Here is a 24,040-nt window from a genome sequence, read left to right as displayed (position 1 = left end):
GTGACATTTTTATATAGCAAGATGTATTCCCTTAGGAACAGTGGACTTGGTACCTGCTGTTTTAATAAGTGCTATGAAATATTTGTGGTGGTGCAATATTGGATCCTTATCCCTGAGTTTATTGCCCTACTTTGGTCTTTGAGTTAAAAATTTATCGTTTGTCGCTCGAAGGGAAGAAATGATTTAATGTACAGAGTGTATGGGTTAAAGAGCTAGCAAGAATAGTAACCATGTTGTAACTCTTCTTTCTATCGAGATTAAGGTTTGCGTCACATTTTTCACCTTGACTAAATCAACAATTTGACCGAATTGTCTTCATCTTCCCTCTTACTTGGCCGAACCAAGAGAGAAGAGAAACCAAAGAGAGACCTCCAACTCCAACCTCAATTTTGTACTTGAATCTGAAGTTACTCCATGGAAATGTTAACTAAGAAAGATTTCAAGGTATTGGTGGAGCGATTTTTGAGGAAGAAGCCCTGGATTTCCATCTTTCTTGAGGTTACAAGGTAACTTTGGCTAGCAATTTTCCTCTACTACCAATATAGGAAAACTAGTGGATTAAGGTAGTACTTTTGGCAGCTTTATGGAAAATTTCATGGGTTGAACTAGTGTTATGGTAATTTATGGTTTTATGGTGAATTTTCTACCACACGTCATGCTTAAGTACTGACCATGGTCTGATAGCTTTGTTATGACTTGCCTAAAGAAAATTCAAGCTTGTGATTAAGAATTTCAGCTTCGGGTTTCATTTTGCTAAACTTGAGTAGAGACGGTTATATGCTTGATGTAGTGAGTTGTGGGCTTGATATTTATATGCTTGAGTTGAAGCTATTTCATGGGAAGAATGAAGCCTTGAATGGGCTAGGAAAAGTTAGTAAACACAAAGGATGTGCCGCTGAAAATTTTTTCCGCAGGGAACCTTGGAAGGTTTTACAGAATTTGTTATATCTTGATGTAGAAAAGTCAAAATTGAGTTTTATTATGTTTGAAACTAGATTCAGAGTATCAGTATTGTTCTCAATTTCCATGAATATCTATGATTTTTCAAAGTTGACTGAAACTGTATACCTGTTCTGTCTGTTACTGGGTGAAGCAGCAACTTTAGGTTGGAATTTGACCGACTCGTGGATTGGATCTTACAATGGTACCTTCTAGAAAGTTGTAACAATTTGAATCCATATTCCGACGGTATAAAGTTTTTTAAGTTTTGGACATAAGAAGCTCGAGATAAGATTTTCAAATGAGATCACGCAAAACTAAAAAAATTTCTATTTTTCCTAGGATTATTCCTACTTACATTCCCAACTTTAGGATTGGAGTTGGTAAACTATTTTGAGGTTGGTTTATGAGTAGAAACGAGACTTAAATGAAAGGAAAATGAGTTCTTCAAACCACCTTAGGTCGGACAGTTTACAACTTTGCATTTTGAACGTCTTTTCTACTTTCTCTAAACGTTTGGCTATAAGTGATACTTTTCTGCTCTAAATGACTTTTGCAACATTGATTAGTAAGGACATAAGGATTATTCTTCGATGGGAACAAGCTAGTATTATATTTCGATAGGTTATACAACTATGAAACTTGTAAATTGAAACATGTTCTAAATAAAGATTTGTAGCTTCAATTCCTACATAATATGGCTTTGTATTGCTGGTCTTACTAAAGCATGCGCTCACAGGACTCGAGAGAGTTAAAAAGGATATTCATCGAAAATATTTTGAACTACTCAGTAATCAAGCTGAGAATCTCGAGGGCGAAATTCTTTAAGGGGGAGAGAGTGTGAGAACCCTCATTTTTAAAATACAATTTCCCCAAACTACATGCCTTGCACCAAGATTTAAACCACCTCTTATATGCCCTGGCATTATATTTCACAATGTGTTACAACAAATCCCTTGTATTGACCCTCACTTTAAAACACAATTTTTTTACTTACATGCCTTATTATAAGATCTAGACCATTTAATATATGCCCTTACAAATTATTTTCTATGTGTTATAATAATTTCCATGCATTTCATTTCAATTCATTTTACTTGAAGTAAAATATTTCCTTGAGCTAGGTTGTAAATAATTCACCACTTGTAATTGTCCAAGTGTTCTTTTATTAGTGGTAGAGACTTTATGTGAGAGATTAGAGGTGTTGAATAATTATTGGTGCATTTGGAAAGGTAAGAATGGCATTAGTCAAAGATTAAGAAAGGTTAGGACAATAATGGAGCCATGTGGCAAAACCCTAGCCATGTATCTTGTTTGACCAAAGGATTAGAGGAATTTTAAACCAACTTTGCTTCATTTTCCTCCAAAATTTCGTCCACCTTAAGGGCTTCCAAGGGAAGGAAGAAAACTCCATCTTCTTGCTATGACAACCTTAGCTTGATCTTGAACAAAAACCAAAAGAGAAAGATCTAGAGTTTGTGAGAAAATTTCCTTCAATCTTTGAGGTTGTTTCAAGCCTAAAGCTTCTATTGTGGTGGTTTGTTTGGTGACCAAAGCAACTTGTAAGTAAGGTATGTAATCTTTAAAATTTGGGTTTATGATGTTATATCATCTACTTGAGGTTGAAATGGTGAAAACAACTTGTTATGGTTGAATTTGGGGTTAGTTTCTTGAGTTAATCAAGTAATGGTTAGGTTTACTAATATGCATACCAAGTGTTTGATGAAATGTCTAACCCTTATTCATGTGTGTTTATGAAGTATTGATATGTTTTAAACCCCTATTTAGTTGGATCTAATACTTGGTATGTGCAAGGAATGAAAATAACAAGAAGAGTAGAAGTTAGAAATTTTTTAAAGTGTGCTGACCGAAACTTTTTAAGCTTGCTGCCCGGTTTTTCCTTGATATTTTCATGCACATTTTGGCTACAACTGTGAGTATTATATGTTGGGTTATGTGTGTGGAGGTTGTCTACAAAAAAATTAGCCAATTTGGTTGAATAAATTTTGAGTTATAAACAAAGGAGGAAAACTGGACTAGGTCCAGAAATTTTCTGTCCAGCCATCTTGTTAAGGTCATAACGTGTTACTCACTGATCAGAATTGAGAGCCATTTATGGCAATTGAAAGTAGACTCTTAGAGCTTTAAAACGGTACAAAGCTCATTTTCTGGTTCATCCCGAGCGATCCGTGGCGAGTCTGGAAAGTTGGCTGTCCGGGAAGTACTGTTCATCCGAGACAGTCCAGAAAGTTCATTTGGTTTCTTAATTTTGAGCCACTTATGTTGGGATTTTGGAAATGGTTTCTTCTAGACAAATTTAGCCTTATGAACCTAGTTTCCAATGCAACTGACGGAACCAAATTCTGACTTTCCCACAATGAGCAATGACCGTTTTCCCGAGGCTGGCCGGGCGAGACAGTTTAACCCGTAATGAAGCCTTTGAGCTGTAGTGAAACTTTTCTTTTGCCAAACTTTCATGTACATACTAGACTTGTTTTCCATGAACTTTCACCGTGGTTTAGACCCTATTTGCATGCCGGATTAAGTAGCTTAAGCTACTCACTTGGCCTCTTAATGAACCTATACTTTAGTAGGGAACGAATCCAATTATTAATGTTTTCACTCGTTGACCTAGGTTTGGGCAACGACGGTGATCGTAACTGAGACGTTTGACGTCGATTATTACTTTTGCTTGACAGGTGAGTGTTCCACTACCTGCTACTTGTTATGAGAAATATTCGTGTACTTGAAAGTATTGAATTGTTATTGTTTGAGCCAAAACTGTTTTAATTAAAATTGAGGCGAGTGTGTACTTTATCGCACTCGACCTTTCTTATTTTTTCTTTTCACTGAGGCTCTACTTACTGAATGAATTAACATGAAATGAGATATTTCTATACATGACTGTGCTTAAGTTGCGTGGATGACATTCCACCAACTACTGTTACTGTTTGGGTACCCAACCTCATAGGTGAGTCGGTTGTATCGAGCCAGCAAGGGCTTGGTCGAGAAGGCCGATAAACCTTGAGGACTGTTTACTGTTCACTGGAAATTGAATCTTGCTTGGAGGTCCCTGGTGAAGCATAGCCGCTGTGCTTGCTTGTTGTGTTGTCCAGCACCACCAGTGATAAAATCCTCGGCTTGATACTGTTTCATTGGAATCCTTGAGCATTGGAAACTCGGATTCCTGGTATACTCGAGTATTACCAAACTACTGTTTATGGAGTGCGGGCCCGGTGGGGGGTTGTTTGGTGGACGGAGACTGGTGAAAGTGGTGTTCTACGGACCTATATACTGTTACAAGTGTTGACGGAGTGTCAACAGGAGGCAATTATGATCAAGCTCAAGTGGACCTTTGGCTTTTGAAAGCCACCCGTATCCTTGAATTGAACTGTTATTTTACTGTACGGTGTTTAGTTGGCTATTTTGTGATTTTATGTGGCTATGTGTTTACTTGTTTACCTGGAACCTCACTGGGCTTTAGCTCACTCCATTCCCTTTGTTTTCCTTAACAGATCGGGAAGGGATTTGATCGAGGGCTTTCTTAGCTTTATTTTGCCGTTCTTGCGTTTTGAGGTTGTAACTTTCGTTTAAGCAGACTTGTAAGCTTAAATTCTTAAGGGTGATTTATATTATGTAATTTTGAGTGAAGCGTGGTAAGTTGGCATACGATGATATATGTACTAAGCTGAATTGTTGAATTAGTGATTATGTTTGAGTTAGTGTTTCAATCCCCTGCATTGTCAAATGTTACATTCGTTTCATTGATGATATTAGTACTTTGAACGACTGAGTCCTGGCGAGAGTTGGGCAGGCAGTCCGTTGATACCCTAGGGTTTGCCCTAGGGAGAGGTGGGGCTGTCACAGTTGGTATCAGAGCTTAGGCTTCAGATCTTTGTAGAGTATCCTAGACATAAAAGCTCAGGATGCTGGACTGTGGGATTGGTTTGAAAGTTAAGTGATCACTGGAAGGAAAAAAAAATTTTGAGCCTAGGTTTGAATTGGTTTGGGCGAGTTAGGAATTTTCGACTTGAGGATTATATTTGATTATTTTCCCTTAAGAGTACTTAAGTTTATCTACACTTTGTGTAGGCTGGATGAATCTGGCGGCCCTAGTAATAGACCGGTTGGCGAGCCATCCCGTGGGGACTTACCGATGATTAAGTATCAAATCAGACCCGGAGGCCTAGAGCCTATTGGGGCTTATCTAATCACTACAAGTGGTGTGAGTGTCTGCAAATTTTACCTATTCTAATGGAGTAGTGTTGGCCGTTGTGAAGGAGCGAAAGTTGCTTGCCCGGGACAATGCTAGGTTTAAAGCTGAAGTCAATCAACTAAAGGAAACTACTAAAATGCAAGCCGATCGAATTAAGGAGCACTGGTATGATATGGTTGAAGGCCATCAAAGGATTGGTAAATCTTTGTATGTAACTTGGAGAAGCTCAGGAACGCGTTTAGGGGGCAATAAAAGTGAGGAATAGAGTCGAGTCAAACCTGAATGTTTGTGATGACCTGTTTGGGGACTTCAGTAGACTTAAGTGGTGAAGTCTCTAACATTGGAGACGAGGCAAGTGTTGACCTTGCCTAGACCGGAGGAGGGTCAGCTAGTCCCGCATCAAACTAAGCCTACACCTCTAGGCTACTACTTTGGATGATTTTGACTACTATACATAGAAAGGATAAGGGATGTGGTGACTCGGTGGTTGTACAATTTTCTTTTGACTACTTGCACTGGATTTTTCCTTGATATGACTGTATGACTGTATTTGTATCTGTGAGTCTCGTACCTGATACTTTTGGTCTAGTTATCTTACAAACAACTACTATGAGCCTTGGAATGTATAATACTTTGACTTTGACTGTGACTGTGAATTGGACTGTGACTGTTACGGTGACTTTGACCTCGACTTTATTACGACATTGGCATTTAATTGCTTTATATTTTCACTCGCTTATTGTGACTCCGATTTCATTTTATTTGACTTTTGTAAAGGAATAATCATCTATCATGTACCAACACGTACTTACCCATTGGTTAAAATACTTGGACCCTAGACCAGTGAGTAATAAAGGAGAATAGGTCCAGGACCAAGAAGAGGAATAAAGGTTTGTAGTCAATTAGAACCAGGGACCCGGAGGTGGAGTAGGGGATCAGGTAGCTACAGCTATCAATCGTATGACCGATCTACTGTTTACTGGCCATTCGGTTGACCAACAAGGTCAAACACCGGGTAACTAGTAAAGGAACCTTGAAGTAAGTTAAGATAGAGTCCTAAATCAGTTCCAAAAGTTCACACCTCCTAAATTTCTTGGAGAACTAGATCCCGAAATTGCCGAGAACTGGTTTGAAAGAATGGAAGATATTTTACTGCTTCGCGTGGTCTCTGCGCGAAGTGAGCTTGGGGCCAAGTGGTGTTATTGTTTCGATTATGTGAGTCAGTGGAAAGGACTAGGTGCTCTTTTTGGGCGTAAGCTATGAATCATGACTGTTATAAGCGTAAACCCTTTATCAGGATACTTGGGAGGAATAGATATGTACGTCGGGTAGGAATCTGTAATATGGGTGATTTACTCTTAGGACCGGCCGGCTCGAGTTGTGAATTACCTTATTGTGGATTCTTGTACTTGAGTACCAAAAAGTGGAGAGCCCTAGAATAAGGGTCTGTATCTTGATTGCACTTGAGACAAGTTTTAATGGCAAAAGTCAAGGCGCGAAAGATCCTAATATTTGACCTAGTTATTGGACTGATTGAGGGAATAAATCTCGGAAGCTATCATGGACTAATCTCAAAATAGTCTGACAGGGTTTCTATAGATGGTGGCTAGATTATACTGTACGTCGAGAAATTTGCACTGAAGATCTGTTTCCTTCACCCATGACTGTGAAGACATGATAAGTGTTTATTTCGAATGTGGGGCGGTTTGATTACAACTATATGGATATTTCTACTCCTCTTGTGACATTCTTTCCTATGCTTCCTTGACACCTATCCACTAATGTCTAAGTATGGACTTGACTCGATTATGATCGTGGCGAGATCGTGAGTTTTGGAATTATGCATGGGAATTTGAGAAAAGAATTGGATTCTATACCTGTATGCAAGAGATTGAGATAGGAGGTAGAAGTTCCGACACATAAAGTACGCTTTAGGGTTGCTATGTGCATAAGTGATAAGGATACTCTCGTATTGAAATTCCCGAATAAGAATGAGTGGCATTGTATTCTGAGCTATTAGCCTACCTGTATTCTATTATCTTGTCTATCTCACTTGAGGATAGCTACGTTTAATTCCTTGTGGTAGGATCGGAGGAGAATGAATTTAAAAGTTATATGACTAGAGTTTCCAATTGTAATTAGTTACTTACTTTGCTCCTTTGATTTACTGGCAAGCTACTATCGAGATAAGTGAATTAGTGAGATGACAAATGTGACTGATCTGCATAAGAAAATAGAGGTTATTACAAAAAGAAATAGAGTTCCAAAAGAGATGAACTGAGTACTGGGAAAGATGATGGGAACCAAAATACCTAGAGAACATTGAACTATTGCATCAGAACATACGATTGAAAGGAAATATGAAGGGGTTCCAGAAGAGGTACAGAATAAGTTTGTACCAGTACATTTGCCAAGTTGAATAGCCATTAATGAGGTTTTTGCCTGGATAAGTTATAATCATTGGACTATGCATAGTGACATTTTTATATAGCAAGATGTATTCCCTTAGGAACAGTGGACTTGGTACCTGCTGTTTTAATAAGTGCTATGAAATATTTGTGGTGGTGCAATATTGGATCCTTATCCCTGAGTTTATTGCCCTACTTTGGTCTTTGAGTTAAAAATTTATCGTTTGTCGCTCGAAGGGAAGAAATGATTTAATGTACAGAGTGTATGGGTTAAAGAGCTAGCAAGAATAGTAACCATGTTGTAACTCTTCTTTCTATCGAGATTAAGGTTTGCGTCACATTTTTCACCTTGACTAAATCAACAATTTGACCGAATTGTCTTCATCTTCCCTCTTACTTGGCCGAACCAAGAGAGAAGAGAAACCAAAGAGAGACCTCCAACTCCAACCTCAATTTTGTACTTGAATCTGAAGTTACTCCATGGAAATGTTAACTAAGAAAGATTTCAAGGTATTGGTGGAGCGATTTTTGAGGAAGAAGCCCTGGATTTCCATCTTTCTTGAGGTTACAAGGTAACTTTGGCTAGCAATTTTCCTCTACTACCAATATAGGAAAACTAGTGGATTAAGGTAGTACTTTTGGCAGCTTTATGGAAAATTTCATGGGTTGAACTAGTGTTATGGTAATTTATGGTTTTATGGTGAATTTTCTACCACACGTCATGCTTAAGTACTGACCATGGTCTGATAGCTTTGTTATGACTTGCCTAAAGAAAATTCAAGCTTGTGATTAAGAATTTCAGCTTCGGGTTTCATTTTGCTAAACTTGAGTAGAGACGGTTATATGCTTGATGTAGTGAGTTGTGGGCTTGATATTTATATGCTTGAGTTGAAGCTATTTCATGGGAAGAATGAAGCCTTGAATGGGCTAGGAAAAGTTAGTAAACACAAAGGATGTGCCGCTGAAAATTTTTTCCGCAGGGAACCTTGGAAGGTTTTACAGAATTTGTTATATCTTGATGTAGAAAAGTCAAAATTGAGTTTTATTATGTTTGAAACTAGATTCAGAGTATCTCTCAATTTCCATGAATATCTATGATTTTTCAAAGTTGACTGAAACTGTATACCTGTTCTGTCTGTTACTGGGTGAAGCAGCAACTTTAGGTTGGAATTTGACCGACTCGTGGATTGGATCTTACAATGGTACCTTCTAGAAAGTTGTAACAATTTGAATCCATATTCCGACGGTATAAAGTTTTTTAAGTTTTGGACATAAGAAGCTCGAGATAAGATTTTCAAATGAGATCACGCAAAACTAAAAAAATTTCTATTTTTCCTAGGATTATTCCTACTTACATTCCCAACTTTAGGATTGGAGTTGGTAAACTATTTTGAGGTTGGTTTATGAGTAGAAACGAGACTTAAATGAAAGGAAAATGAGTTCTTCAAACCACCTTAGGTCGGACAGTTTACAACTTTGCATTTTGAACGTCTTTTCTACTTTCTCTAAACGTTTGGCTATAAGTGATACTTTTCTGCTCTAAATGACTTTTGCAACATTGATTAGTAAGGACATAAGGATTATTCTTCGATGGGAACAAGCTAGTATTATATTTCGATAGGTTATACAACTATGAAACTTGTAAATTGAAACATGTTCTAAATAAAGATTTGTAGCTTCAATTCCTACATAATATGGCTTTGTATTGCTGGTCTTACTAAAGCATGCGCTCACAGGACTCGAGAGAGTTAAAAAGGATATTCATCGAAAATATTTTGAACTACTCAGTAATCAAGCTGAGAATCTCGAGGGCGAAATTCTTTAAGGGGGAGAGAGTGTGAGAACCCTCATTTTTAAAATACAATTTCCCCAAACTACATGCCTTGCACCAAGATTTAAACCACCTCTTATATGCCCTGGCATTATATTTCACAATGTGTTACAACAAATCCCTTGTATTGACCCTCACTTTAAAACACAATTTTCTTACTTACATGCCTTATTATAAGATCTAGACCATTTAATATATGCCCTTACAAATTATTTTCTATGTGTTATAATAATTTCCATGCATTTCATTTCAATTCATTTTACTTGAAGTAAAATATTTCCTTGAGCTAGGTTGTAAATAATTCACCACTTGTAATTGTCCAAGTGTTCTTTTATTAGTGGTAGAGACTTTATGTGAGAGATTAGAGGTGTTGAATAATTATTGGTGCATTTGGAAAGGTAAGAATGGCATTAGTCAAAGATTAAGAAAGGTTAGGACAATAATGGAGCCATGTGGCAAAACCCTAGCCATGTATCTTGTTTGACCAAAGGATTAGAGGAATTTTAAACCAACTTTGCTTCATTTTCCTCCAAAATTTCGTCCACCTTAAGGGCTTCCAAGGGGAGGAAGAAAACTCCATCTTCTTGCTATGACAACCTTAGTTTGATCTTGAACAAAAACCAAAAGAGAAAGATCTAGAGTTTGTGAGAAAATTTCCTTCAATCTTTGAGGTTGTTTCAAGCCTAAAGCTTCTATTGTGGTGGTTTGTTTGGTGACCAAAGCAACTTGTAAGTAAGGTATGTAATCTTTAAAATTTGGGTTTATGATGTTATATCATCTACTTGAGGTTGAAATGGTGAAAACAACTTGTTATGGTTGAATTTGGGGTTAGTTTCTTGAGTTAATCAAGTAATGGTTAGGTTTACTAATATGCATACCAAGTGTTTGATGAAATGTCTAACCCTTATTCATGTGTGTTTATGAAGTATTGATATGTTTTAAACCCCTATTTAGTTGGATCTAATACTTGGTATGTGCAAGGAATGAAAATAACAAGAAGAGTAGAAGTTAGAAATTTTTTAAAGTGTGCTGACCGAAACTTTTTAAGCTTGCTGCCCGGTTTTTCCTTGATATTTTCATGCACATTTTGGCTACAAATGTGAGTATTATATGTTGGGTTATGTGTGTGGAGGTTGTCTACAAAAAAATTAGCCAATTTGGTTGAATAAATTTTGAGTTATAAACAAAGGAGGAAAACTGGACTAGGTCCAGAAATTTTCTGTCCAGCCATCTTGTTAAGGTCATAACGTGTTACTCACTGATCAGAATTGAGTGCCGTTTATGGCAATTGAAAGTAGACTCTTAGAGCTTTAAAACGGTACAAAGCTCATTTTCTGGTTCATCCCGAGCGATCCGTGGCGAGTCTGGAAAGTTGGCTGTCCGGGAAGTACTGTTCATCCGAGACAGTCCAGAAAGTTCATTTGGTTTCTTAATTTTGAGCCACTTATGTTGGGATTTTGGAAATGGTTTCTTCTAGACAAATTTAGCCTTATGAACCTAGTTTCCAATGCAACTGACGGAACCAAATTCTGACTTTCCCACAATGAGCAATGACCGTTTTCCCGAGGCTGGCCGGGCGAGACAGTTTAACCCGTAATGAAGCCTTTGAGCTGTAGTGAAACTTTTCTTTTGCCAAACTTTCATGTACATACTAGACTTGTTTTCCATGAACTTTCACCGTGGTTTAGACCCTATTTGCATGCCGGATTAAGTAGCTTAAGCTACTCACTTGGCCTCTTAATGAACCTATACTTTAGTAGGGAACGAATCCAATTATTAATGTTTTCACTCGTTGACCTAGGTTTGGGCAACGACGGTGATCGTAACTGAGACGTTTGACGTCGATTATTACTTTTGCTTGACAGGTGAGTGTTCCACTACCTGCTACTTGTTATGAGAAATATTCGTGTACTTGAAAGTATTGAATTGTTATTGTTTGAGCCAAAACTGTTTTAATTAAAATTGAGGCGAGTGTGTACTTTATCGCACTCGACCTTTCTTATTTTTTCTTTTCACTGAGGCTCTACTTACTGAATGAATTAACATGAAATGAGATATTTCTATACATGACTGTGCTTAAGTTGCGTGGATGACATTCCACCAACTACTGTTACTGTTTGGGTACCCAACCTCATAGGTGAGTCGGTTGTATCGAGCCAGCAAGGGCTTGGTCGAGAAGGCCGATAAACCTTGAGGACTGTTTACTGTTCACTGGAAATTGAATCTTGCTTGGAGGTCCCTGGTGAAGCATAGCCGCTGTGCTTGCTTGTTGTGTTGTCCAGCACCACCAGTGATAAAATCCTCGGCTTGATACTGTTTCATTGGAATCCTTGAGCATTGGAAACTCGGATTCCTGGTATACTCGAGTATTACCAAACTACTGTTTATGGAGTGCGGGCCCGGTGGGGGGTTGTTTGGTGGACGGAGACTGGTGAAAGTGGTGTTCTACGGACCTATATACTGTTACAAGTGTTGACGGAGTGTCAACAGGAGGCAATTATGATCAAGCTCAAGTGGACCTTTGGCTTTTGAAAGCCACCCGTATCCTTGAATTGAACTGTTATTTTACTGTACGGTGTTTAGTTGGCTATTTTGTGATTTTATGTGGCTATGTGTTTACTTGTTTACCTGGAACCTCACTGGGCTTTAGCTCACTCCATTCCCTTTGTTTTCCTTAACAGATCGGGAAGGGATTTGATCGAGGGCTTTCTTAGCTTTATTTTGCCGTTCTTGCGTTTTGAGGTTGTAACTTTCGTTTAAGCAGACTTGTAAGCTTAAATTCTTAAGGGTGATTCATATTATGTAATTTTGAGTGAAGCGTGGTAAGTTGGCATACGATGATATATGTACTAAGCTGAATTGTTGAATTAGTGATTATGTTTGAGTTAGTGTTTCAATCCCCTGCATTGTCAAATGTTACATTCGTTTCATTGATGATATTAGTACTTTGAACGACTGAGTCCTGGCGAGAGTTGGGCAGGCAGTCCGTTGATACCCTAGGGTTTGCCCTAGGGAGAGGTGGGGCTGTCACAGTTGGTATCAGAGCTTAGGCTTCAGATCTTTGTAGAGTATCCTAGACATAAAAGCTCAGGATGCTGGACTGTGGGATTGGTTTGAAAGTTAAGTGATCACTGGAAGGAAAAAAAAATTTTGAGCCTAGGTTTGAATTGGTTTGGGCGAGTTAGGAATTTTCGACTTGAGGATTATATTTGATTATTTTCCCTTAAGAGTACTTAAGTTTATCTACACTTTGTGTAGGCTGGATGAATCTGGCGGCCCTAGTAATAGACCGGTTGGCGAGCCATCCCGTGGGGACTTACCGATGATTAAGTATCAAATCAGACCCGGAGGCCTAGAGCCTATTGGGGCTTATCTAATCACTACAAGTGGTGTGAGTGTCTGCAAATTTTACCTATTCTAATGGAGTAGTGTTGGCCGTTGTGAAGGAGCGAAAGTTGCTTGCCCGGGACAATGCTAGGTTTAAAGCTGAAGTCAATCAACTAAAGGAAACTACTAAAATGCAAGCCGATCGAATTAAGGAGCACAGGTATGATATGGTTGAAGGCCATCAAAGGATTGGTAAATCTTTGTATGTAACTTGGAGAAGCTCAGGAACGCGTTTAGGGGGCAATAAAAGTGAGGAATAGAGTCGAGTCAAACCTGAATGTTTGTGATGACCTGTTTGGGGACTTCAGTAGACTTAAGTGGTGAAGTCTCTAACATTGGAGACGAGGCAAGTGTTGACCTTGCCTAGACCGGAGGAGGGTCAGCTAGTCCCGCATCAAACTAAGCCTACACCTCTAGGCTACTACTTTGGATGATTTTGACTACTATACATAGAAAGGATAAGGGATGTGGTGACTCGGTGGTTGTACAATTTTCTTTTGACTACTTGCACTGGATTTTTCCTTGATATGACTGTATGACTGTATTTGTATCTGTGAGTCTCGTACCTGATACTTTTGGTCTAGTTATCTTACAAACAACTACTATGAGCCTTGGAATGTATAATACTTTCACTTTGACTGTGACCGTGAATTGGACTGTGACTGTTACGGTGACTTTGACCTCGACTTTATTACGACATTGGCATTTAATTGCTTTATATTTTCACTCGCTTATTGTGACTCCGATTTCATTTTATTTGACTTTTGTAAAGGAATAATCATCTATCATGTACCAACACGTACTTACCCATTGGTTAAAATACTTGGACCCTAGACCAGTGAGTAATAAAGGAGAATAGGTCCAGGACCAAGAAGAGGAATAAAGGTTTGTAGTCAATTAGAACCAGGGACCCGGAGGTGGAGTAGGGGACCAGGTAGCTACAGCTATCAATCGTATGACTGATCTACTGTTTACTGGCCATTCGGTTGACCAACAAGGTCAAACACCGGGTAACTAGTAAAGGAACCTTGAAGTAAGTGAAGATAGAGTCCTAAATCAGTTCCAAAAGTTCACACCTCCTAAATTTCTTGGAGAACTAGATCCCGAAATTGCCGAGAACTGGTTTGAAAGAATGGAAGATATTTTACTGCTTCGCGTGGTCTCTGCGCGAAGTGAGCTTGGGGCCAAGTGGTGTTATTGTTTCGATTATGTGAGTCAGTGGAAAGGACTAGGTGCTCTTTTTGGGCGTAAGCTATGAATCATGACTGTTATAAGCGTAAACCCATTATCAGGATACTTGGGAGGAATAGATATGTACGTCGGGTAGGAATCTGTAATATGGGTGATTTACTCTTAGGACCGGCCGGCTCGAGTTGTGAATTACCTTATTGTGGATTCTTGTACTTGAGTACCAAAAAGTGGAGAGCCCTAGAATAAGGGTCTGTATCTTGATTGCACTTGAGACAAGTTTTAATGGCAAAAGTCAAGGCGCGAAAGATCCTAATATTTGACCTAGTTATTGGACTGATTGAGGGAATAAATCTCGGAAGCTATCATGGACTAATCTCAAAATAGTCTGACAGGGTTTCTATAGATGGTGGCTAGATTATACTGTACGTCGAGAAATTTGCACTGAAGATCTGTTTCCTTCACCCATGACTGTGAAGACATGATAAGTGTTTATTTCGAATGTGGGGCGGTTTGATTACAACTATATGGATATTTCTACTCCTCTTGTGACATTCTTTCCTATGCTTCCTTGACACCTATCCACTAATGTCTAAGTATGGACTTGACTCGATTATGATCGTGGCGAGATCGTGAGTTTTGGAATTATGCATGGGAATTTGAGAAAAGAATTGGATTCTATACCTGTATGCAAGAGATTGAGATAGGAGGTAGAAGTTCCGACACATAAAGTACGCTTTAGGGTTGCTATGTGCATAAGTGATAAGGATACTCTCGTATTGAAATTCCCGAATAAGAATGAGTGGCATTGTATTCTGAGCTATTAGCCTACCTGTATTCTATTATCTTGTCTATCTCACTTGAGGATAGCTACGTTTAATTCCTTGTGGTAGGATCGGAGGAGAATGAATTTAAAAGTTATATGACTAGAGTTTCCAATTGTAATTAGTTACTTACTTTGCTCCTTTGATTTACTGGCAAGCTACTATCGAGATAAGTGAATTAGTGAGATGACAAATGTGACTGATCTGCATAAGAAAATAGAGGTTATTCAAAAAGAAATAGAGTTCCAAAAGAGATGAACTGAGTACTGGGAAAGATGATGGGAACCAAAATACCTAGAGAACATTGAACTATTGCATCAGAACATACGATTGAAAGGAAATATGAAGGGGTTCCAGAAGAGGTACAGAATAAGTTTGTACCAGTACATTTGCCAAGTTGAATAGCCATTAATGAGGTTTTTGCCTGGATAAGTTATAATCATTGGACTATGCATAGTGACATTTTTATATAGCAAGATGTATTCCCTTAGGAACAGTGGACTTGGTACCTGCTGTTTTAATAAGTGCTATGAAATATTTGTGGTGGTGCAATATTGGATCCTTATCCCTGAGTTTATTGCCCTACTTTGGTCTTTGAGTTAAAAATTTATCGTTTGTCGCTCGAAGGGAAGAAATGATTTAATGTACAGAGTGTATGGGTTAAAGAGCTAGCAAGAATAGTAACCATGTTGTAACTCTTCTTTCTATCGAGATTAAGGTTTGCGTCACATTTTTCACCTTGACTAAATCAACAATTTGACCGAATTGTCTTCATCTTCCCTCTTACTTGGCCGAACCAAGAGAGAAGAGAAACCAAAGAGAGACCTCCAACTCCAACCTCAATTTTGTACTTGAATCTGAAGTTACTCCATGGAAATGTTAACTAAGAAAGATTTCAAGGTATTGGTGGAGCGATTTTTGAGGAAGAAGCCCTGGATTTCCATCTTTCTTGAGGTTACAAGGTAACTTTGGCTAGCAATTTTCCTCTACTACCAATATAGGAAAACTAGTGGATTAAGGTAGTACTTTTGGCAGCTTTATGGAAAATTTCATGGGTTGAACTAGTGTTATGGTAATTTATGGTTTTATGGTGAATTTTCTACCACACGTCATGCTTAAGTACTGACCATGGTCTGATAGCTTTGTTATGACTTGCCTAAAGAAAATTCAAGCTTGTGATTAAGAATTTCAGCTTCGGGTTTCATTTTGCTAAACTTGAGTAGAGACGGTTATATGCTTGATGTAGTGAGTTGTGGGCTTGATATTTATATGCTTGAGTTGAAGCTATTTCATGGGAAGAATGAAGCCTTGAATGGGCTAGGAAAAGTTAGTAAACACAAAGGATGTGCCGCTGAAAATTTTTTCCGCAGGGAACCTTGGAAGGTTTTACAGAATTTGTTATATCTTGATGTAGAAAAGTCAAAATTGAGTTTTATTATGTTTGAAACTAGATTCAGAGTATCTCTCAATTTCCATGAATATCTATGATTTTTCAAAGTTGACTGAAACTGTATACCTGTTCTGTCTGTTACTGGGTGAAGCAGCAACTTTAGGTTGGAATTTGACCGACTCGTGGATTGGATCTTACAATGGTACCTTCTAGAAAGTTGTAACAATTTGAATCCATATTCCGACGGTATAAAGTTTTTTAAGTTTTGGACATAAGAAGCTCGAGATAAGATTTTCAAATGAGATCACGCAAAACTAAAAAAATTTCTATTTTTCCTAGGATTATTCCTACTTACATTCCCAACTTTAGGATTGGAGTTGGTAAACTATTTTGAGGTTGGTTTATGAGTAGAAACGAGACTTAAATGAAAGGAAAATGAGTTCTTCAAACCACCTTAGGTCGGACAGTTTACAACTTTGCATTTTGAACGTCTTTTCTACTTTCTCTAAACGTTTGGCTATAAGTGATACTTTTCTGCTCTAAATGACTTTTGCAACATTGATTAGTAAGGACATAAGGATTATTCTTCGATGGGAACAAGCTAGTATTATATTTCGATAGGTTATACAACTATGAAACTTGTAAATTGAAACATGTTCTAAATAAAGATTTGTAGCTTCAATTCCTACATAATATGGCTTTGTATTGCTGGTCTTACTAAAGCATGCGCTCACAGGACTCGAGAGAGTTAAAAAGGATATTCATCGAAAATATTTTGAACTACTCAGTAATCAAGCTGAGAATCTCGAGGGCGAAATTCTTTAAGGGGGAGAGAGTGTGAGAACCCTCATTTTTAAAATACAATTTCCCCAAACTACATGCCTTGCACCAAGATTTAAACCACCTCTTATATGCCCTGGCATTATATTTCACAATGTGTTACAACAAATCCCTTGTATTGACCCTCACTTTAAAACACAATTTTCTTACTTACATGCCTTATTATAAGATCTAGACCATTTAATATATGCCCTTACAAATTATTTTCTATGTGTTATAATAATTTCCATGCATTTCATTTCAATTCATTTTACTTGAAGTAAAATATTTCCTTGAGCTAGGTTGTAAATAATTCACCACTTGTAATTGTCCAAGTGTTCTTTTATTAGTGGTAGAGACTTTATGTGAGAGATTAGAGGTGTTGAATAATTATTGGTGCATTTGGAAAGGTAAGAATGGCATTAGTCAAAGATTAAGAAAGGTTAGGACAATAATGGAGCCATGTGGCAAAACCCTAGCCATGTATCTTGTTTGACCAAAGGATTAGAGGAATTTTAAACCAACTTTGCTTCATTTTCCTCCAAAATTTCGTCCACCTTAAGGGCTTCCAAGGGAAGGAAGAAAACTCCATCTTCTTGCTATGACAACCTTAGTTTGATCTTGAACAAAAACCAAAAGAGAAAGATCTAGAGTTTGTGAGAAAATTTCCTTCAATCTTTGAGGTTGTTTCAAGCCTAAAGCTTCTATTGTGGTGGTTTGTTTGGTGACCAAAGCAACTTGTAAGTAAGGTATGTAATCTTTAAAATTTGGGTTTATGATGTTATATCATCTACTTGAGGTTGAAATGGTGAAAACAACTTGTTATGGTTGAATTTGGGGTTAGTTTCTTGAGTTAATCAAGTAATGGTTAGGTTTACTAATATGCATACCAAGTGTTTGATGAAATGTCTAACCCTTATTCATGTGTGTTTATGAAGTATTGATATGTTTTAAACCCCTATTTAGTTGGATCTAATACTTGGTATGTGCAAGGAATGAAAATAACAAGAAGAGTAGAAGTTAGAAATTTTTTAAAGTGTGCTGACCGAAACTTTTTAAGCTTGCTGCCCGGTTTTTCCTTGATATTTTCATGCACATTTTGGCTACAAATGTGAGTATTATATGTTGGGTTATGTGTGTGGAGGTTGTCTACAAAAAAATTAGCCAATTTGGTTGAATAAATTTTGAGTTATAAACAAAGGAGGAAAACTGGACTAGGTCCAGAAATTTTCTGTCCAGCCATCTTGTTAAGGTCATAACGTGTTACTCACTGATCAGAATTGAGTGCCGTTTATGGCAATTGAAAGTAGACTCTTAGAGCTTTAAAACGGTACAAAGCTCATTTTCTGGTTCATCCCGAGCGATCCGTGGCGAGTCTGGAAAGTTGGCTGTCCGGGAAGTACTGTTCATCCGAGACAGTCCAGAAAGTTCATTTGGTTTCTTAATTTTGAGCCACTTATGTTGGGATTTTGGAAATGGTTTATTCTAGACAAATTTAGCCTTATGAACCTAGTTTCCAATGCAACTGACGGAACCAAATTCTGACTTTCCCACAATGAGCAATGACCGTTTTCCCGAGGCTGGCCGGGCGAGACAGTTTAACCCGTAATGAAGCCTTTGAGCTGTAGTGAAACTTTTCTTTTGCCAAACTTTCATGTACATACTAGACTTGTTTTCCATGAACTTTCACCGTGGTTTAGACCCTATTTGCATGCCGGATTAAGTAGCTTAAGCTACTCACTTGGCCTCTTAATGAACCTATACTTTAGTAGGGAACGAATCCAATTATTAATGTTTTCACTCGTTGACCTAGGTTTGGGCAACGACGGTGATCGTAACTGAGACGTTTGACGTCGATTATTACTTTTGCTTGACAGGTGAGTGTTCCACTACCTGCTACTTGTTATGAGAAATATTCGTGTACTTGAAAGTATTGAATTGTTATTGTTTGAGCCAAAACTGTTTTAATTAAAATTGAGGCGAGTGTGTACTTTATCGCACTCGACCTTTCTTATTTTTTCTTTTCACTGAGGCTCTACTTACTGAATGAATTAACATGAAATGAGATATTTCTATACATGACTGTGCTTAAGTTGCGTGGATGACATTCCACCAACTACTGTTACTGTTTGGGTACCCAACCTCATAGGTGAGTCGGTTGTATCGAGCCAGCAAGGGCTTGGTCGAGAAGGCCGATAAACCTTGAGGACTGTTTACTGTTCACTGGAAATTGAATCTTGCTTGGAGGTCCCTGGTGAAGCATAGCCGCTGTGCTTGCTTGTTGTGTTGTCCAGCACCACCAGTGATAAAATCCTCGGCTTGATACTGTTTCATTGGAATCCTTGAGCATTGGAAACTCGGATTCCTGGTATACTCGAGTATTACCAAACTACTGTTTATGGAGTGCGGGCCCGGTGGGGGGTTGTTTGGTGGACGGAGACTGGTGAAAGTGGTGTTCTACGGACCTATATACTGTTACAAGTGTTGACGGAGTGTCAACAGGAGGCAATTATGATCAAGCTCAAGTGGACCTTTGGCTTTTGAAAGCCACCCGTATCCTTGAATTGAACTGTTATTTTACTGTACGGTGTTTAGTTGGCTATTTTGTGATTTTATGTGGCTATGTGTTTACTTGTTTACCTGGAACCTCACTGGGCTTTAGCTCACTCCATTCCCTTTGTTTTCCTTAACAGATCGGGAAGGGATTTGATCGAGGGCTTTCTTAGCTTTATTTTGCCGTTCTTGCGTTTTGAGGTTGTAACTTTCGTTTAAGCAGACTTGTAAGCTTAAATTCTTAAGGGTGATTCATATTATGTAATTTTGAGTGAAGCGTGGTAAGTTGGCATACGATGATATATGTACTAAGCTGAATTGTTGAATTAGTGATTATGTTTGAGTTAGTGTTTCAATCCCCTGCATTGTCAAATGTTACATTCGTTTCATTGATGATATTAGTACTTTGAACGACTGAGTCCTGGCGAGAGTTGGGCAGGCAGTCCGTTGATACCCTAGGGTTTGCCCTAGGGAGAGGTGGGGCTGTCACAGTTGGTATCAGAGCTTAGGCTTCAGATCTTTGTAGAGTATCCTAGACATAAAAGCTCAGGATGCTGGACTGTGGGATTGGTTTGAAAGTTAAGTGATCACTGGAAGGAAAAAAAAAATTTTGAGCCTAGGTTTGAATTGGTTTGGGCGAGTTAGGAATTTTCGACTTGAGGATTATATTTGATTATTTTCCCTTAAGAGTACTTAAGTTTATCTACACTTTGTGTAGGCTGGATGAATCTGGCGGCCCTAGTAATAGACCGGTTGGCGAGCCATCCCGTGGGGACTTACCGATGATTAAGTATCAAATCAGACCCGGAGGCCTAGAGCCTATTGGGGCTTATCTAATCACTACAAGTGGTGTGAGTGTCTGCAAATTTTACCTATTCTAATGGAGTAGTGTTGGCCGTTGTGAAGGAGCGAAAGTTGCTTGCCCGGGACAATGCTAGGTTTAAAGCTGAAGTCAATCAACTAAAGGAAACTACTAAAATGCAAGCCGATCGAATTAAGGAGCACAGGTATGATATGGTTGAAGGCCATCAAAGGATTGGTAAATCTTTGTATGTAACTTGGAGAAGCTCAGGAACGCGTTTAGGGGGCAATAAAAGTGAGGAATAGAGTCGAGTCAAACCTGAATGTTTGTGATGACCTGTTTGGGGACTTCAGTAGACTTAAGTGGTGAAGTCTCTAACATTGGAGACGAGGCAAGTGTTGACCTTGCCTAGACCGGAGGAGGGTCAGCTAGTCCCGCATCAAACTAAGCCTACACCTCTAGGCTACTACTTTGGATGATTTTGACTACTATACATAGAAAGGATAAGGGATGTGGTGACTCGGTGGTTGTACAATTTTCTTTTGACTACTTGCACTGGATTTTTCCTTGATATGACTGTATGACTGTATTTGTATCTGTGAGTCTCGTACCTGATACTTTTGGTCTAGTTATCTTACAAACAACTACTATGAGCCTTGGAATGTATAATACTTTCACTTTGACTGTGACCGTGAATTGGACTGTGACTGTTACGGTGACTTTGACCTCGACTTTATTACGACATTGGCATTTAATTGCTTTATATTTTCACTCGCTTATTGTGACTCCGATTTCATTTTATTTGACTTTTGTAAAGGAATAATCATCTATCATGTACCAACACGTACTTACCCATTGGTTAAAATACTTGGACCCTAGACCAGTGAGTAATAAAGGAGAATAGGTCCAGGACCAAGAAGAGGAATAAAGGTTTGTAGTCAATTAGAACCAGGGACCCGGAGGTGGAGTAGGGGACCAGGTAGCTACAGCTATCAATCGTATGACTGATCTACTGTTTACTGGCCATTCGGTTGACCAACAAGGTCAAACACCGGGTAACTAGTAAAGGAACCTTGAAGTAAGTGAAGATAGAGTCCTAAATCAGTTCCAAAAGTTCACACCTCCTAAATTTCTTGGAGAACTAGATCCCGAAATTGCCGAGAACTGGTTTGAAAGAATGGAAGATATTTTACTGCTTCGCGTGGTCTCTGCGCGAAGTGAGCTTGGGGCCAAGTGGTGTTATTGTTTCGATTATGTGAGTCAGTGGAAAGGACTAGGTGCTCTTTTTGGGCGTAAGCTATGAATCATGACTGTTATAAGCGTAAACCCATTATCAGGATACTTGGGAGGAATAGATATGTACGTCGGGTAGGAATCTGTAATATGGGTGATTTACTCTTAGGACCGGCCGGCTCGAGTTGTGAATTACCTTATTGTGGATTCTTGTACTTGAGTACCAAAAAGTGGAGAGCCCTAGAATAAGGGTCTGTATCTTGATTGCACTTGAGACAAGTTTTAATGGCAAAAGTCAAGGCGCGAAAGATCCTAATATTTGACCTAGTTATTGGACTGATTGAGGGAATAAATCTCGGAAGCTATCATGGACTAATCTCAAAATAGTCTGACAGGGTTTCTATAGATGGTGGCTAGATTATACTGTACGTCGAGAAATTTGCACTGAAGATCTGTTTCCTTCACCCATGACTGTGAAGACATGATAAGTGTTTATTTCGAATGTGGGGCGGTTTGATTACAACTATATGGATATTTCTACTCCTCTTGTGACATTCTTTCCTATGCTTCCTTGACACCTATCCACTAATGTCTAAGTATGGACTTGACTCGATTATGATCGTGGCGAGATCGTGAGTTTTGGAATTATGCATGGGAATTTGAGAAAAGAATTGGATTCTATACCTGTATGCAAGAGATTGAGATAGGAGGTAGAAGTTCCGACACATAAAGTACGCTTTAGGGTTGCTATGTGCATAAGTGATAAGGATACTCTCGTATTGAAATTCCCGAATAAGAATGAGTGGCATTGTATTCTGAGCTATTAGCCTACCTGTATTCTATTATCTTGTCTATCTCACTTGAGGATAGCTACGTTTAATTCCTTGTGGTAGGATCGGAGGAGAATGAATTTAAAAGTTATATGACTAGAGTTTCCAATTGTAATTAGTTACTTACTTTGCTCCTTTGATTTACTGGCAAGCTACTATCGAGATAAGTGAATTAGTGAGATGACAAATGTGACTGATCTGCATAAGAAAATAGAGGTTATTCAAAAAGAAATAGAGTTCCAAAAGAGATGAACTGAGTACTGGGAAAGATGATGGGAACCAAAATACCTAGAGAACATTGAACTATTGCATCAGAACATACGATTGAAAGGAAATATGAAGGGGTTCCAGAAGAGGTACAGAATAAGTTTGTACCAGTACATTTGCCAAGTTGAATAGCCATTAATGAGGTTTTTGCCTGGATAAGTTATAATCATTGGACTATGCATAGTGACATTTTTATATAGCAAGATGTATTCCCTTAGGAACAGTGGACTTGGTACCTGCTGTTTTAATAAGTGCTATGAAATATTTGTGGTGGTGCAATATTGGATCCTTATCCCTGAGTTTATTGCCCTACTTTGGTCTTTGAGTTAAAAATTTATCGTTTGTCGCTCGAAGGGAAGAAATGATTTAATGTACAGAGTGTATGGGTTAAAGAGCTAGCAAGAATAGTAACCATGTTGTAACTCTTCTTTCTATCGAGATTAAGGTTTGCGTCACATTTTTCACCTTGACTAAATCAACAATTTGACCGAATTGTCTTCATCTTCCCTCTTACTTGGCCGAACCAAGAGAGAAGAGAAACCAAAGAGAGACCTCCAACTCCAACCTCAATTTTGTACTTGAATCTGAAGTTACTCCATGGAAATGTTAACTAAGAAAGATTTCAAGGTATTGGTGGAGCGATTTTTGAGGAAGAAGCCCTGGATTTCCATCTTTCTTGAGGTTACAAGGTAACTTTGGCTAGCAATTTTCCTCTACTACCAATATAGGAAAACTAGTGGATTAAGGTAGTACTTTTGGCAGCTTTATGGAAAATTTCATGGGTTGAACTAGTGTTATGGTAATTTATGGTTTTATGGTGAATTTTCTACCACACGTCATGCTTAAGTACTGACCATGGTCTGATAGCTTTGTTATGACTTGCCTAAAGAAAATTCAAGCTTGTGATTAAGAATTTCAGCTTCGGGTTTCATTTTGCTAAACTTGAGTAGAGACGGTTATATGCTTGATGTAGTGAGTTGTGGGCTTGATATTTATATGCTTGAGTTGAAGCTATTTCATGGGAAGAATGAAGCCTTGAATGGGCTAGGAAAAGTTAGTAAACACAAAGGATGTGCCGCTGAAAATTTTTTCCGCAGGGAACCTTGGAAGGTTTTACAGAATTTGTTATATCTTGATGTAGAAAAGTCAAAATTGAGTTTTATTATGTTTGAAACTAGATTCAGAGTATCTCTCAATTTCCATGAATATCTATGATTTTTCAAAGTTGACTGAAACTGTATACCTGTTCTGTCTGTTACTGGGTGAAGCAGCAACTTTAGGTTGGAATTTGACCGACTCGTGGATTGGATCTTACAATGGTACCTTCTAGAAAGTTGTAACAATTTGAATCCA

Source organism: Coffea arabica, chromosome 6e (genome assembly GCF_036785885.1).
Source record: "Coffea arabica cultivar ET-39 chromosome 6e, Coffea Arabica ET-39 HiFi, whole genome shotgun sequence".
In the NCBI taxonomy this organism is placed as follows: Eukaryota; Viridiplantae; Streptophyta; class Magnoliopsida; order Gentianales; family Rubiaceae; genus Coffea; species Coffea arabica.
This window is presented reverse-complemented; position numbering follows the sequence as displayed.